The sequence below is a fragment of the Bos indicus genome, chromosome 13 (assembly GCF_029378745.1).
Source record: "Bos indicus isolate NIAB-ARS_2022 breed Sahiwal x Tharparkar chromosome 13, NIAB-ARS_B.indTharparkar_mat_pri_1.0, whole genome shotgun sequence".
Classification (NCBI taxonomy): Eukaryota; Metazoa; Chordata; class Mammalia; order Artiodactyla; family Bovidae; genus Bos; species Bos indicus.
The window spans coordinates 3174561-3191669 of NC_091772.1; the positions used below are offsets into that span (position 1 = coordinate 3174561).

The window sequence follows — 17109 nt, forward strand, 5'->3', positions numbered from 1 at the left end:
GGTCAGTAGGTGCCGAATATGCTACTGGAGATCAGTGGAGAAATAAATCCAGGAAGAATGAAGGGATGGAGCCAAAGCAAAAAGAATACCCAGTTGTGGATGTGACTGGTGATAGAAGCAAGGTCCAGTGCTGTAAAGAGCAGTATTGCATAGGAACGTGGAATGTCAGGTCCATGAATCAAGGCAAATTAGAAGTGGTCAAACAAGAGATGGCAAGAATGAATGTCGACATTCTAGGAATCAGTGAACTAAAATGGACTGGAATGGGTGAACTTAACTCAGATGACCATTATATATACTACTGTGGGCAGGAATCCCTCAGAAGAAATGGAGTAGCCATCATAGTCAACAAAAGAGTCTGAAATGCAGTACTTGGATGCAATCTCAAAAATGACAGAATGATCTCTGTTCGTTTCCAAGGCAAACCATTCAATATCACAGTAATCCAAGTCTATGCCCCAACCAGTAACGCTGAAGAAGCTGAAGTTAAATGGTTCTATGAAGACCTACAAGACCTTTTAGAACTAACGCCCCCAAAAGATGTCCTTTTCATTATAGGGGACTGGACTGGAAAAGTAGGAAGTCAAGAAACACCTGGAATAACAGAAAAATTTGGCCGTGGAGTACGGAATGAAGCATGGCAAAGACTAATAGAGTTTTGCCAAGAAAATGCACTGGTCATAACAAACACCCTCTTCCAACAACACAAGAGAAGAGTCTACACATGGACATCACCAGATGGTCAACACCGAAATCAGATTGATTATATTCTTTGCAGCCAAAGATGGAGAAGCTCTATACAGTTAGCAAAAACAAGACCAGGAGCTGACTGTGGCTCAGATCATGAACTCCTTATTACCAAATTCAGGCTTAAATTGAAGAAAGTAGGGAAAACCACTAGGCCATTCAGGTATGACCTAAATCAAATCCCTTATGATTATACAGTGGAAGTGAGAAATAGATTTAAGGGCCGAGATCTGATAGATGGAGTGCCTGATGAACTATGGAACGAGGTTCATGACACTGTACAGGAGACAGGGATCAAGACGATCCCCATGGAAAAGAAATGCAAAAAAGCAAAATGGCTGTCTGGGGAGGCCTTACAAATAGCTGTGAAAAGAAGAAAAGCGAAAAGCAAAGGAGAAAAGGAAAGATATAAGCATCTGAATGCAGAGTTCCAAAGAATAGCAAGAAGAGATAAGAAAGCCTTCCTCAATGGTCAATGCAAAGAAATAGAGGAAAACAACAGAATGGGAAAGACTAGAGATCTCTTCAAGAAAAGTAGAGATACCAAAGGAACGTTTCATGCAAAGATAGGCTCGATAAAGGACAGAAATGGTGTGGACCTAACAGAAGCAGAAGATATTAAGAAGAAGTGGAAAGAATACACAGAAGAACTGTACAAAAAACATCTTCACGACCCAGATAATCACAATGGTGTGATCACTGACCTAGAGGCAGACATTGTGGAACATGAAGTCAAGTGGGCCCTAGAAAGCATCACTACGAACAAAGCCAGTGGAGGTTTTGGAATTCCAGTTGAGCTATTTCAAATGCTGGAAGATGATGCTGTGAAAGTGCTACACTCAATATGCCAGCAAATTTGGAAAACTCAGCAGTGGCCACAGGACTGGAAAAGGTCAGTTTTCATTCCAATCCCAAAGAAAGGCAATGATAAAGAATGCTCAAACTACCGCACAATTGCACTCATCTCACACGCTAGTAAAGTAATGCTCAAAATTCTCCAAGCCAGGCTTCAGCAATACGTGTACAGTGAACTTCCTGATGTTCAAGGTGGTTTTAGAAAAGGCTGAGGAGCCAGAGATCAAATTGCCAACATCTGCTGGATCATGAAAAAAGCAAGAAAATTCCAGAAAAACATCTATTTCTTCTTTATTGACTATGCCAAAGCCTTTGACTGTGTGGATCACAATAAACTGTGGAAAATTCTGAAAGAGATGGGAATACCAGACCACCTGATCTGCCTCTTGAGAAATTTGTATGCAAGTCAGGAATCAACAGTTATAACTGGACATGGAACATCAGACTGGTTCCAAATAGGAAAAGGAGCATGTCAAGGCTATATATTGTCACCCTGCTTATTTAACTTCTATGCAGAGTGCATCATGAGAAACGCTGGTCTGGAAGAAGTACAAGCTGGAATCAAGATTGCCAGGAGAAATATCAATAACCTCACATATGCAGATGACACCACCCTTATGGCAGAAAGTGAAGAGGAACTTAAAAGCCTCTTGATGAAAGTGAAAGTGGAGAGTGAAAAAGTTGGCTTAAAGCTCAACATTCAGAAAACGAAGATCATGGCATCCGGTCCCAGCGCTTCATGGCAGATAGATGGGGAAACAGTGGAAACAGTGTCAGACTTTATTTTGGGGGCTCCAAAATCACTGCAGATGGTGACAGCAGCCATGAAATTAAAAGACGCTTACTCGTTGCAAGGAAAGTTATGACCAACCTAGATAGCATATTGAAAAGCAGAGACATTACTTTGCCAAAAAGGTCCATCTAGTCAAGGCTATGATTTTTCCTGTGGTCATGTTTGGATGTGAGAGTTGGACTGTGAAGAAAGCTGATGGCCGAAGAATTGATGCTTTTGAACTGTGGTGTTGAAGAAGACTCTTGAGAGTCCCTTGGACTGCAAGGAGATCCAACCAGTCCATTCTGAAGGAGATCAGCCCTGGGTGTTCTTTGGAAGGAATGATGCTAAAGCTGAAACTCCATTACTTTGGCCACCTCATGCAAAGAGTTGACTCATTGGAAAAGACTCTGATGCTGAGAGGGATTGGGGGCAGGAGGAGAAGAGGACGACAGAGGATGAGATGGCTGGATGGCATCACTGACTCGATGGACGTGAGTCTGAGTGATCTCCGGGAGTTGGTGATGGATAGGAGGCCTGGCGTGCTGCGATTCATGGGGTCGCAAAGAGTCGGATATGACTGAGCGACTGAACTGAAAGTAATTAGCCTCCAATGAAAATAAATTAATAAATTTGCAAAAATATATATATATATAAACATTTTTTATTATTATTTTGTGCACAGTTTTAAATTATTTCATACAGTGTCATGAATAAAAGGTTATTTTGACAAAAGCTGGAAAATAAAAAAGTTACTGCCAAAGATGATGCATCTTAAGAAAGAGAGAGAGGATAATAACCCCTTGTTTCTCCCCATCTACCCTCTGCTGTCCTGTCTCCTGGGCACACTTCCCATGGGCAGAATCCAGCCAGAAGTCAATTGGCTGAGTAATGAGAAATGTAGCTTTCAGGATGAGCCCCTTTCAATGCAAAAGAGACAGGGAAGAGTGGAGAATGGAGCTGAAAGCAAGCGGATAAATGCTTTGCAGGGTACATTCTGGATTTACAATGAAGCCCTATAAAAACCCTGCAATGTTCACTTTCCAGAATGAAGGTCATATACTTCTGTTTCATCATCTGATTGTGCAAAAGGACCTTTGAAAGCTTACAAGGAAATTCTAAAGAAGTCCCTGACCTGGGAAGGGGACCCAATGGGACCAGGGCCCCTCAGTTGGCACATCCCTTGGGGATCAAGCCCTCACTTACCTTCTGCTCTAACTGTATCTTCCAGCTTCTGAGTGGGAAGGACTCTAGAATCATGATCTCTGGAAAGTGGGAGTTGCTGTTGTTCAGTCTCTATGTTGTGTCTGATGTTTTGTGACCCCATGGTCTGCCGTGCACAAGACTTCCCTGTCCTTCACTATCTCCCAGAGTTTCCTCAAACTCATATCCACTGAGTTGGTGATGCCATCCAACCATCTCATCCTCTGTCACTCCCTTCTCATCCTACCCTCAATTTTTCCCAGCAGCAGGCTCTTTTCCAAAGAGCTCTTTACATCAGGTGCCCAAAGTATTGGAGCTTCATCTTCAGCAAATGGGAAAGTGGGATAAATAAAGCAAAACGGAGGCTTCACAAGATTGCCAGTATTTCAATAAAAATATCAGACATAACAGAAGATTGACAAGACAGCAACAAAAATCAGTTCAGTTCAGTTGCTCAGTTGTGTCCAACTCTTTGCAACCCCATGGACTGTAGCATGACAGGCCTCCCTGTCCATAACCAACTCCTGGAGCTTACTCAAACTCATGGCCATCAAGTTGGTGATGCCATCCAACTACCTCATCCTCTGGCATCCCCCCTTCCTCCTACCTTCAATCTTTCCCAGCATCAGGGTCTTGACAGATGAGTCAGCTCTTCGCATCAGGTGGCCAAAGTATTGGAGTTTCAGCTTCAGCATCAGTCCTTTCAATGAATATTCAGGGCTGATTTCCTTTAGGATGGACTGGTTGGATCTCCTTGTAGTCCAAGGGACTCTCAAGAGTCTTCTCCAACACCACAGTTCAAAAGCATCAATTCTTCAGCACTCAGCTTTCTTTATGGTCCAACTTTCACATCCATACATGACTACTGGAAAAATCATAGCTTTGACTAGACGGACCTTTGTTGGCAAAGTAATGTATCTGCTTTTTAATATGATGTGTAGGTGGGTCATAGCTTTTCTTCCAAGGAACAAGTGTCTTTTAATTTCATGGCTGCAGACACTATCTGCAGTGATTTTGGAGCCCCCCCCCCCCCAAATAAAGTCTCTCACTGTTTCCATTGTTTCCCCATCTATTTGCCATCAAGTGATGGGACTGGATGCCACGATCTCAGTTTTCTGAACGTTAAGTTTTAAGCCAACTTTTCCACTCTTCTCTTTCACTTTCATCAAGAGGCTCTTCAGTTCTTCTTTGCTTTCTGCCATAAGGGTGGTGTCATCTGCACATCTGCGACAAAGATATGCAATATGAACAGATTTCTGGAAACAGTCTACAATAACTCCTATTTTGCATTAAATAGAATATTTCCCTTTCATTCTATTTATTTACTTTTGGTTGTGTCCCTGGTCTGTGGGATCTTAGTTCCCCAACCAGGACTGAACCCATGCCAACAGTGGAATCTCAGAGCTTTAACCACTTTACCTCCAGGGAAGTTCCTTTTATTTTTTAGAATAACATTTTCAGAAATTCATGCTTTTTACCCTGCAATCAGAAGAGTATCACTTAGACCAAGAGAACAAACAGAAGGACTATTGACTGACCTAATAGCAGGAAAAATAATCAAAACTGCTTAATTAGATTGTTGCAGACTTTTATAAGGAAGACTAACATAGGGTTGTTGATATGTTTCTTCAATGTTTTTCCAGAATAAAATCTCAAATTGTGAACACTCTCAGGTTCACAGGTTTGATAAACTCCATTCTACAGAATACAAGTAGGGTCTTCAATGACAACTTAGGCAGGAACTATACACCAGCACCATCCAATAGAAATATAACATGAGCCATAATAAAAAAAAATAAGTGGTGGGTGAAATGAGTGAAAAGGGCCACTCATTTTTTTGGGAAAAATTTGTACTTTTTAGGTATGAAGTTCTAGTTATAAAATAACTCATGGGGATAAAATGTACAGCATGGTGACTATAGTCAATAATGCTCTATTGCATATTTGAAAGTAGCTAGAAGAGTGGATCTTGAAAAAAAACAAAAACATGAAACTGGTGAAAGTCATTTTAAGAGTGTTTTAAATTCAGTACATCAAAAATATAATGTCAATATGCAGTCAATATAAAATTTAATTAATAAACTAATTTTGCTTTCCTTCTAATCTAATCTTCGAAATCTTACATGTATTTTGTTTTCAGCATGTCTCAATTCAGATACTAAATTTTTATTGGAAATATTTGATTTGTATTTAGATTTTATAAAACATACAGTTGCCAAGAAAAATTCATGTGTTCACGTTCTGAACACTTATTTTTAAAAAAATGTTTTTCAGTAACTGAATCAAGTATCAGTTTTTAAGTTTTAATTAAAATTAAATACAATTAAAGTTCAGTTTTTCACTCATGGCCATGGTTGCTGTGCTTGACAGATGCATGATGCTCGTGGCTACCACATTAAACAGTGAAAAATTCCGTGTGACCAGGACTGTAAAAACCTGAGTTTTTATTTTTTTACCTTTTTAACTTCATCATGCTACTTTTTGATGGGACCTATTTTTTCCTTCATAATGATTCATTTGAAGCCTCTAAATGAAAAGAAGCTGTGTTCTTGTTCCTAGTGTCAGTAAGGAAGCAAATGTAGGAGAAGGAGGGAAGCTTCACATGAGAGGATGTTTGTAGATGCATCAAAGAAAGAAAATCAACCTAAATCTTCAAGGTCTGCTGGATAGAATGGAGGTCCCCGGAGCAGAACAACAGGCTTGGGAAATGAACTTGTTCACTTTCAGACAGGGCTCTTTGTCACTAATGACAGAAACTTGATTCAAACTGGCTTTGACAATGAAGGTTTTCGATGGACTTGAGGAACTAAAACGTCTGCAGGCTCTGTAATGAGAAACGTGGGCATGGCTGAACCCAGGGGTTCAAATAATATCATCAGGAATTGATTTATCTAATCTCTTGATATCAGTACCTTGCTTTCAATCTCAGAGTTTCCCCAACAGTGGCAAGACGGTTGCCAGTCCATGTCCTGTCTTCACGTCCCTATCAGAGAGGGTGTGCTTCTTCCCTAAAAGACCCAGCAGGATTCTAGGGTTTCTGGTCATTGTCCTCTCCTTGGGTCACTTGGTCACTTGATTTACCATCTGAGCCACCAGGGAAGCCCCAAGGAGGCTACTTGTTTCCCCCCAAAATGATTGGTGGCTCAGACAGTAAAGAATCTGCCTGCAATGCAGATGACTGGGGTTTGATCCCTGGGTCGGGAAGATCCCATGGAGAAGGGAATGGCTACCCACTCCAATATTCTTGCTTGGAGAATTCCATAGATAGAGGAGCCTGGCAGGCTACAGTTCATGGGGTCACAAAGAGTGAGACATGACTGAGCGACTAACACACATTCAGAGTTTATGCAGCTTCATGAGAAATACTATATCATCTGCCAAGTGTTTCATCTCCTTTTTGCATTTGTCTTGTGGGAATCCACACTTTTTCCAAGCTACTTAATCTTGAGGAAGTTGTTTAACCTCATTGTGCTTCAAAGTATTGTGGGAACAATAATAGGACCTTCCTTGTACATTCATAATAAAAATTAAATAAGCTAATATATGTGAAATATAAGACAATTCATGAATAGAGTCTGGCAGATAAGTTCTAAAAAATAGTCCACTAAATAAATCTGCAACAATGTGATATTATCTATTTGTATTAGAAAAGAAGATTCATTGACTTCTCAAGTGAGTTCATATATACCTCTTTCTGTCAAAGTGGGCTCCAGAGAGAGGAAAAACCACTGAAAAAGTTTAATGAATTAATGAATGAATCTCACTGTCAAAGTCAAGGATGTGTATACTTTTTTCAAAGGCATTCCTATGTCCTTAAATACAGTTCACCTGTATTGTGATTTCTGTCTTAGGAGGACGTGTCAGAATTTAATTAAATTAAAACCAGGGCAGCCCTCCTGTCAAAGACACTCTGGTTAAGTGAAATGGCACCAAGGAACCATGTGGGTATCATGACCATCATGAGGAATTGTCTTCTCTCTTCTTTTCTTATTGTCCCAATATTTGCTTTAATCAAGTTATAGGAGTTATAGTAAATGAGGTGTATCTGGGAAAAGATTCCTTGAGAAATTAAGGTAACATCTACAGTTGCTTGTGCTGGGGAAAGCAGGACTCAATCCTACTCAGAGGATGAAAATGCCCAGACACGGAGGGAGAATGAGGCTGCCAACTGCCTGGTCCTGATAACGCCAAGTTGACATCTGGTGAGAAGCTGAACCTCAGAATCCTATTTGGTTAGACATGCTCAATGAAAAAGAGCCATCCATGAAAGGTGATTCAAGGTACAACATCCTCTGCCTTCTCAACAGGGCTAGCGCTCTGTATCCATCACTTCCCCAACACCTGCTCTAAAGTTACCACCTTGGGGCCACGTCACTGACCAGGCACTGCATTCAGTAGCCCCTGGCCTGTTACAGGTATATTTACCACTTGCAGGGACACACACCCATATCCTGCCCCCCCACCCGCACTGTCACACAGATAACGTATTAGATCAACAGGCTGGGGTCTGTGAATTTTCCCAGTTCCCCTCACCTCTCCATACCTACATTTTCCCAAGTAAATTTGCAGTTCCTTCCACCACGAAGCCTTTCTGTGGTCCCACACGGCTTGCTTTGGCCAGTGAAATGTGGACCGAAATGGCAGTGCACAAGTTTTGAGCCTACACCAAAGGGCAGCACATTTTCTGCTCGCTTCTTTTGCTCAGAACTCTGCCATGCCATTCCTCTGGTTCCAGAAGAATGAAACACACGTGGAACAGAGCCATCCTGGCCAGCCAGCAAACTTGGAAGAATGGCAATGCATGTTTATTATTAGCCATGGGGGTTTGGGCTGCTCTGTTACATGGTATGGCTAGGTAATATTTGACTAGTAGACCAGCTATCAGCTAAGAGGGAGCAAGGCTCAAAGAGTCTTGGCCACAGCAGGTGAAATGTCTGGCAGGAGAGGCAGAATTGATAGGATCATCATTATAGCCATTCCTTATCCCTCCTTCCTTACTATCTGTAATTATAAAATCTAAAATGTGCAATGCCCAAGTTCCCAGAATGTTTTACAGCTGGGCCTCTGATCCAGTTCTAGTCAAAGATATAGAAGTAGAGATTTGCAGGGGACTCCTGAAAAAACTTCTGCTGTTTGAGCAAAAGATGGGAGGCTTCTGGTGCTGTCCTCCCTGCTTCTTCCTGCCTCAGAGGTGGTCTTGAAGCCTGGATCCATAGCAACCTACTGGCAAGTAGGAAATGAGCAGCATGAGGTCGAAAAACCAACAGCTTGCGGAAGAGAGAGGAGGAAGAAGGAAGAGCCTGGGTTCTTGACGAGACTGCTGAGTAGCTAAACCAGCAGCAACCAATGCCTGTCTCTGGTCTTCTTCCAACGAGAGATGCAATCAGTGCCTGTTTTGTTTACACCTCTGTCACATGTGAAATGCATTCCCAGATGATATGCCTGTGTTATGGTTGGACTTGGATCTGACTCATTCTTTTACATCAGAAAGATGATGCAGTTTCCTCACTGTTATCGGAGAAGCTGAAGTAGGAGGAGGGTTCAGGATGGGGAACACATGTATACCTGTGGCGGATTCATTTTGATATTTGGCAAAACTAATACAATTATGTAAAGTTTAAAAATAAAATAAAATTAGAAAAAAAAAAAATAAAGGTTTTGTCACTATTGTGGAGAGGGAGAGAGAAACATCAGTCTTAGCATTTAACATCAAATAGGAGCCCCCTAGAAACAGATGGGGAAGCTTTGAGTACTTCTCTTTCTGTCCTGACCCATGTGATCCATTAAAATCCAACCCATCCATCATTCTTAGCCTGTTCCCTGAAGCTTTCTCAAACTCCAGCCAGAATGACTCACCACTTTCTCAGAATTCCTTTAGTTGTTTCCTGCTTATTTCAGCCTGGGTGTACCCCTCAGTTGGCAGGTCACCCTTGGCCCTGCATGAATCTGGCTGTGTATGTGTCTTATCTTCCCTACAAGGATAGTGTCTCAACAGCCCCTGCAGAATGTCCTGCAGAACTTTGTAGAGAGTGGTCAGCATGCATCAGGCTTTCAGAACTAGTGTTAGCTTTTAATAAAATGAAGTGCATATGAACTTGCTTTACAGCAAGCCTAGCATCACACCCGGGCATGTGGGTGTATCTGGAAACCTAATTAGGGATTGGCAGCAAAAACAGTTCAGTTTAGGATGGTTTCTATTGTAGAGGAAGCAGATTAAAAAAGAAATGAGAGGAGAAATAAAGAACAATCCAAAGTCACCTCCAAAGAGCCCATAGTCTGTATCATTTATTCCCTCTTGGGAGCCTTCCTATCAGAAGTTCTGATAATAGAGAGTCAGCAGTCTGGCACACTTCTGCATTTTTACCCTGTTCCTTAAAATATATGTTGGATTGTTTAGAATTTTTAGCTACCACTTTAGTTAAAAAGAAGAGAGAAACTCTAACCTGGCCAGTGCCTGAATGCATAGCCAAGAAATGGGGTAGTGGGATCACTCCTTGGACTGGATACCCCAGATAAGGCCCTGAAACAAAGATTTGAGGCAAATGGCTTCTTTGGGAGAAGATTCCAGGAAACACAGGAAGAATGTGGAAATGAGGCAGCAAAGGGAAGGAAGGAAGCATGGATGGGTTAATGAGTTAGACGTACTTTGGCCACCTGATGTAAAGAACTGACTCAACTGGAAAAGACCCTGATGCTGGGAAAGATTGAGGGCAGGAGGAGAAGGGGACGACAGAGGATGAGATGGTTGGACGGTATCATCAACTCGATGGCCATGAGTTTGAGTAAGCTCTGGGAGCTGGTGATGGACAGGGAGGCCTGGCGTGCTGCACTCCACAGGGTCACAAAGAGTCAGACATGACTGAGCTACTGAACTAAACTGAACCTGTGGGTACCTGGATCTGGTGTCCTGATGGGGAGTTCCGTGGAGACCCCACCTCCAAAACATTTCACTATGTACAATAAAGTTACTACACCAAGGTTGGAAGAAAATATTATTTTTATAAAAGGCTTTGAGTGGTAGGCTTGGAGTTACCATTTCTGCTTCCTTATAATTTTTTAAACTTTATTTTCCACAATGAATGCATATCTTTGATAACCTCCTCACAAAACCTTTGAGAAAATATCATGTCGCTCATTGCCAATAATGACAGTAAAATGATTTTGTTGACTTGACCCATCTGAGCCTCTGCTGTCAGCTTCTGTTTAGCTCAAGGGTACCAGCTCACAGGAGCTTAGCAGCCTTTGCTCTGCTGCTCTCATTCCCCAAGAAGTTCATGTCTCAAACCAGTGCAGCCCTCCCAATAGTATCTATTCATTCTTTCAAGAAAATATGTATAGAGTACCAACCGTGTGCCAGGAATTTCCTTAGGCACTAGACAAAACCAGACCTCATCCTAACCCTCATGCAAGGAACTGAGCAGAAAAAAAAAAAAAAAAAAACACAAATTTTAAAGAAGTCTGTCTTTGAGAAGCACAACCAGGAGTGTTCTCTATAGGAGTTCTATGAGGTCCCAGTTCTCTGGGAAACTAGAGTAGGGGATTTTGATCTAATGGGGGAAGCTGCCCTTAAGAAGCGAGATTCAACCTAAGTTCTGAAGGATGCAAAGAAGTTAACCAGGCATAAGTTCACTGCATTTCTTATGTGTCCATGTTGGGTTCTTGACATGCTACTTTCCAACCTCTGTCCTCAAAGACATAGCCATCTAATTGTCAGGCCACAACCAAGTTTCCTAACATAACAGAGAGAAAAAAGAGCAGTGTTGGAGTAATTCCCTAGTGTCTGTAGAAAGATGGGAAAGTTCAAAGCAAGCGGCAGTCGATAAGCACTGAGCGATCAGGAAAACCTCTGTGGAGGAAGTGTAGCTTGGGTTCAGCTTTTATGCCAACAAGGAGGAAAGGTTCCCAAGGAAGAGCAACCACACGCCCAAATACTCAGAGGGGTTGACGTCAGGGGCCCTTCTGTTGGACAGTGAGATGACCAGCAGGATGAGAGCAGAAGCTGAGTGGCAGGTGGAAGAGATGACCTGTCCTTGGAGGCCTGGGAAAGATGCTTGGACGTGATGTGATGGGAGTCCATGGTGTTATCTATAGGAGGACTGATGGAGAGGAGTCAAAGGGGCTGATCCAGAAGGAGAGGAGCCAGAGGGGCTGGCCACAGTGATCCAGACAGCAAGAAAGAGAGCCTTTCACAGGGAAGACTGTCTTCCTTGTATCCATGGTAAACCAGGCTTGAAGAGGTTCACTGAATTTTTAGCTTCCGGAAAGGAAATTTCTATTATTAATAGAAAGGGAAACATCATTATATTACTTGATAGAATAGATTTTGTCTCATTTATTTTATCAATCTATCTCTTACAACCAAGGAAATATACTGAAACCCAATTGATTCCTGTCCTTTCCCAGAATGTCTCTGCAGAGAGACCATATTTGCAAGTCATCCAGGACTCAGCTCTCCTGGAGCAAACTGTGGACTGGGAGACCCTTCTCCTGCTCTAAGGAACCCCTCTTCCTAATCTTCAACACTCCTCCCACGAAAGTCGCTGCCAGCTGCGCTGGGGAGGGAGCAAGTATGGGAGGGGTAGGGAATACTGTCAGACAGCCAAACTACTGCAGAGGCTGCAGCAGGGCGGGGCTGAGGAATCGCTTCCACCCAGAGGCTGGTGGACCGAGAGGCGCCCGCTCTGCCCCACTGCTTCCCGGGACCAGGAACTCCTTGGCTGGACCATACTTTGTAGGCCATTTTCTAGCATGTCCCCCTACTGGAATCCCCCCTCCTGTCATAGATCTCTCCAGGAAAGGTGAATTGCTAAATTCTATGGTGTTCTGTCTTACTGTAGACTTTAAGGGCCTTTTGAGCAACAATAGAGAGTCAGCTTTACTCCCGCTTCAGCACACACTGCAAAGCTCCAATCAAGACATTCTTCTTGTTGTTCAGTTGTTAAGTTGTGTCCGACACTTTGCGACCCCATGGACTGCAGCACACCAGGCTTCCCTGTTCCTCACTATCCCCTGGAGTTTGCTCAGGCTCATGTCTATTGAGTCAGTGATGCCATCCAACCATCTCATCTTCTGTCATCCCCTTCTCCTCCTGCCCTCAATCTTTCCCCGCATCAGAGTCTTTTCCAATGAGTCAGCTCTTCACATTAGGTGACTGAAGTATTGGAGCTTCAGTTTCAGCCCCAGTCCTTCCAATGAATATTAAGGGTTGACTTCCTTTAGGATTGACTGGTTTGATCTCCTTGCAGTCCAAGGGACTCTCAAGAGTCTTCTCCAGCACCACAGTTCTATGGGTGACAATCTGGAACTTTGCTCAAAACTCTACAGTAAGTCCCCTATTTTTGTTCTGAGAGCATGTTCCTAAGTCCAATTTGTTCTTAAGTCCAACAGTTAGCCTAAGGAACCCAGCTAACACAATTGACTATATAGTACTGTACTGTACTGTGATAGGTTTATAATTCTTTTCACACAAATAATATGTAGAAAATAAACAGATACAAAAAATAAAGAAAACATTTTTAATCTCATAGTACCTTGAAAAGTACAGCAGTACAGTACAACAGCTGGCATACAGAGGCTGGCATGCATGTTCACATCTTTGAAAGTTTGCAAAACTTGAAGACCTTACTGTATTTGCCTAGCAAACATGCTGTTTTTATTTTGATTTTAAGTTTATTGGGGCAGCACATAGAAATAATGGGGTATGACGGCCCACAACTTCCAAGCTTGTCCTTGATACCACCCCCTGAGCCCTTTTCAGTTACAGACTCATTAGAAGTCCTACACCCTTATCTGTACTTTCACACCAAGGACAAGTGGCTTGCATTCAGAAAAAATACAGTAAATACATTGTTTAATTATCTAGCGTCCCTACGGACCTGGATACTTCCTTTCGGTGAGCACCTGCCTAAAAGGTTTTAAGGAACCCACTTTCCCCCAGACACCCGACTCAGATCAGACCTTTTCAGCTTCTGGGGCCTCTTTTGGAAATAGGAGCTTTCCTGAATCATTGACGCCCTCTAGTGGCTATCTCAGGCTGAATTCTTGCCTAAACTCAGCAGTCCTTCCATCCCCTACTAAAATTAAAACAAGCCCTGAAATTAAAAACAAAAAAAGAAAAAGCACTTATCCTTTTCCTCTGATTCTCTGAAAGTGCAAAAAAGCAAATTTAAGGATGTCTATTTTCTGAAACCATGAAGGTTCATCTGGCCTCTTACCAGCCCTGGTCGGTTTGGGTTTTAAAGCTTTGATGGCATTTTGCAGTCTGCTCTGTACCCCAAATGACTTTCCATTTGCCCCAAAGACATACTTTAATTTGGTCTTTAATTTGTTTTGGAGAACCCCTGAGTGTCTTCTTCTCAAAATCAACACCAGCAACGCATGGGAGGGGCCCAACTGTGTGCTTTAAGTGGAGGAGGGCAGACTTCCCTGCCAAGGTGCCCCCACAAAGCCTCTGTGTGACTCCAGGCACCAGGGGCAACACAGAGAGCCTTGTCAGGACCAGAGATGCTGCTGTCTCTTTTGACTTTGGTAGATAGATGAAACCTGGGTGTGGTTTGAAATTGGCTACATTGGTCATTTTTATGAATCGATTTTTACAAACCCATGAGAAGAGTTCCTAATATAAATAGCCTGCATTATTCTTGTATCACCTTCATCTGACCCCTGGGAGTGCTAAAGAAAAGCCCATCACGCTTACCTGGCCTTCAGCCTGAAGCAGGCAATTAGGCCCCTGCCTGGGAGGAGACTGGAGGAGGAGAAGGAGACAGTGCATCTGATGACACTGCTATTCCCTTGGCTGAGAGCAAACGAATATTTGCTGCACTTGTTCTGTGTGCTGACCATTGAATATCTCATCTAGTGGGGCAGGTATGACCATCTCCATTTTACAGATAAGGACACTGAAACACAGACTTAAATAATTTTCCCAAGATCATACTACGTTAGAGGCAAGGTTACGATTCAAATCCACTTCTAACTGTAAATCCCACTCTTTATTCTACCCTGCCTCTTATCTTACTTAGCTGAGGGTTTCAGGTCCTTGACTCAGTCTGTGTGAATGGCGTCTCTGGAGTTGAGCGATGTGCACCCTGAATGTCTGTTCAGAATGGCTCAAACTTTGATTGCCTTGAAACCCTCCCATGACCCAGATTCTAAGCCTGGCCTGAGGACTAGAATCTTGATACTCAAAGTGTGGCCCCCAAAACCACAGCATCAGCAATGCTGCTGCTGCTGCTAAGTCGCTTCAGTCGTGTCCGACTCTGTGCGACCCCATAGACGGCAGCCCACCAGGCTCCACCATCCCTGGGACTCTCCAGGCAAGAACACTGGAGCGGGTTGCCATTTCCTTCTCCAATGCATGAAAGTGAAAAAATAAAGTGAAGTTGCTCAGTCGTGTCCGACTCCCAGCGACCCCATGGACTGCAGCCCTCCAGGCCCGTCCGTCCATGGGATTTTCCAGGCAAGAGTACTGGAGTGGGGTGCCATTGCCTTCTCCGAGCATCAGCAATACTTGGGAGCTTTTTAGAAATATAAGTTGGCAGGCCCCCCCCCAGACCCAGTGAATCACAAACTTCAAGGTTTGAGACTAGAAATGTATACCCAGAGCTTCTCAACTTTGAGGTGTACTCAGATCATCTGGGGATCTTGTTAAGTGCAGTTTCTGCCTCTCTAAGCAGCTCCCAACGGATGCCAATGCCGTGAGCCACCTTTGTAATAACATGCCCCTAAATCAGTAATTCTCAAACTTAAGACTGCATTCAAATCACCTGGAGGGCTTAATAAAACAGACTGATGGTGCCCCATCCCCCAAAATTCTGATTCAGAGGGTCTGGAATGGGGCCCAAGAATTTTCTAACAAGTTCCCAGGTGACGCTGGTAAAAGGATCCTACTTTGAGAACCACTGCCCTAGCCTACAAGAACTTCCTTCAGTTAGACAATTAACCTCATGCTTTTTGGCTCTGCATTTGCGTGAAGCCATGCTTCGTCCTTGAATCCTGGCTTCTTAGGGTTGAGAATAACTTCGGAGACCAGAGGCAAGGTCAGGATGCCACAGCTAGACTTACTCTCTTCAGTGCTGTTTACTCTGCATCCTGCTGGCTCTGCAGCTCCATAAATTTTCCAGCATCCAGCAATTGCAGTGGTTTTCGTGAGCTCTGCATCTCAGGCTGGTTTTGTAAGCACTTGAATCCCTAGTAGACACATATGTCATTGGCACAATCTGTGAAAACGCAGGCGCCTCCTACCTCACAGCTCTTTGAAAAGAGGGCTTTGGAAAAAACCAGCAGCTGCACTGGCAGCCGTGGTGGGGAGAAAATGCAGCAGCCAGCAGGCAAACCCAGACAAGGTAACTCAGCACAGAGGCCCTGGAGCAAAGTAATAAACCAGGACTCTGACAGCTACTGCATTCACATTCTGCTGGGCAACCCTGAAAAGGTTGTTTAACCTCTCTGTTCCAGAGAAGATGGTTTTCCTTAAGGTAAATAATACTATTATTCAAGGAAATGCATACAAGGGAGGGTCTCAGATATGGACTTAAATCAGTTTCTGTTAGTGACAAACCACTCATGATATTTGAGGAAAAAAGTAGTCCTGTATATTCCTTTTTCTTAATCAATTTTTACTGGAGTGTAGTTACTTTACGATGTTGTGTTAACTTCTACTGCACAGCAAAGTGCGTATACATATATCCCCTCCCTTTTGGATCTCTCCCCCATCTGGCACCCCACAGTGCATTAGGTAGAGTTCCCTGTGCTATGGAGTATGTTCCCTTCAGTCGTCCTATATATTTTCTTGAAGCCGAGGCTTGGAACTGGCATGCCATCACTTCCATCATATTCTAGTGGCCAAAGTCAGACCCGAGACCAGCCCACTGCTTCATGGGAGGAGCTGCAACATTACATGGTAAAGACAGAGAGGAGGGAGTAGTTTGGAGCCACTTTGCAATCAACCACAGAGGAGTTTTCTCAATTTGGGAGACACTGAGACACAGATGCCTAGGGAAATGGTTTACTTGGTTACTTGAGAAGTGAAGGAAATGCTAGTGGGAGCATAGGGGATTGAGACCCAGAGGAAAGCAGCTGGTAAAGCATGCACACTCTGGCCAGCCAGCACTCTGGCAGATAGAGCTGCATTTCACTGGAAAACTCTGGGAGTGCTGGACACATGCCTTTCTGTTATCCTACCTGAGAGACGGAGCTAAGGCATTTATGTATCAATTCTTAGCAGTTATTGTTGAGGGCTTTTTCCAGGGGGCACTGATTTCCCATCACTTCAGCCTCCCCTGCTGGGCAGGTGCTGGTAGCTGGTGGCCTGGCCCCTCTGCACCAAAGGGGTGAGGGTCAGGATATGCAAGTGGGACACCCGTGCTTCCTCCTGCCATGGTGATAAAAAAAGAAAAAGAAAACTCAAGCTTTGCTTTTAAGGTAGTTTAGTAGTAATATCTGCCCCCCACCCCTAGTTTGAGGTCTTTTTGTTTTATTTGAGGTGATGCTTCATTTCTTTTGCTAGCAAAGTTTGGAACACTAGATGGCGT

The 17109-nt window shown here is 43.3% G+C and overlaps 1 long non-coding RNA gene across 1 annotated transcript in view; it reads right to left on the reverse strand.

Moving 5' to 3' along the window:
- Positions 1-3022: 3022 nt before the first annotated feature.
- Positions 3023-17109, reverse strand: part of LOC139186430 (uncharacterized) — a 161176-nt gene continuing 147089 nt past the window's right edge. Inside the window, exons 3-5 of the long non-coding RNA XR_011569966.1 lie at positions 16760-16949; positions 15641-15766; positions 3023-4801 (exon numbers count right to left, since the gene is read on the reverse strand). This is a non-coding gene — a long non-coding RNA (uncharacterized lncRNA). The remainder of the gene's footprint in view (positions 4802-15640; positions 15767-16759; positions 16950-17109) is intronic.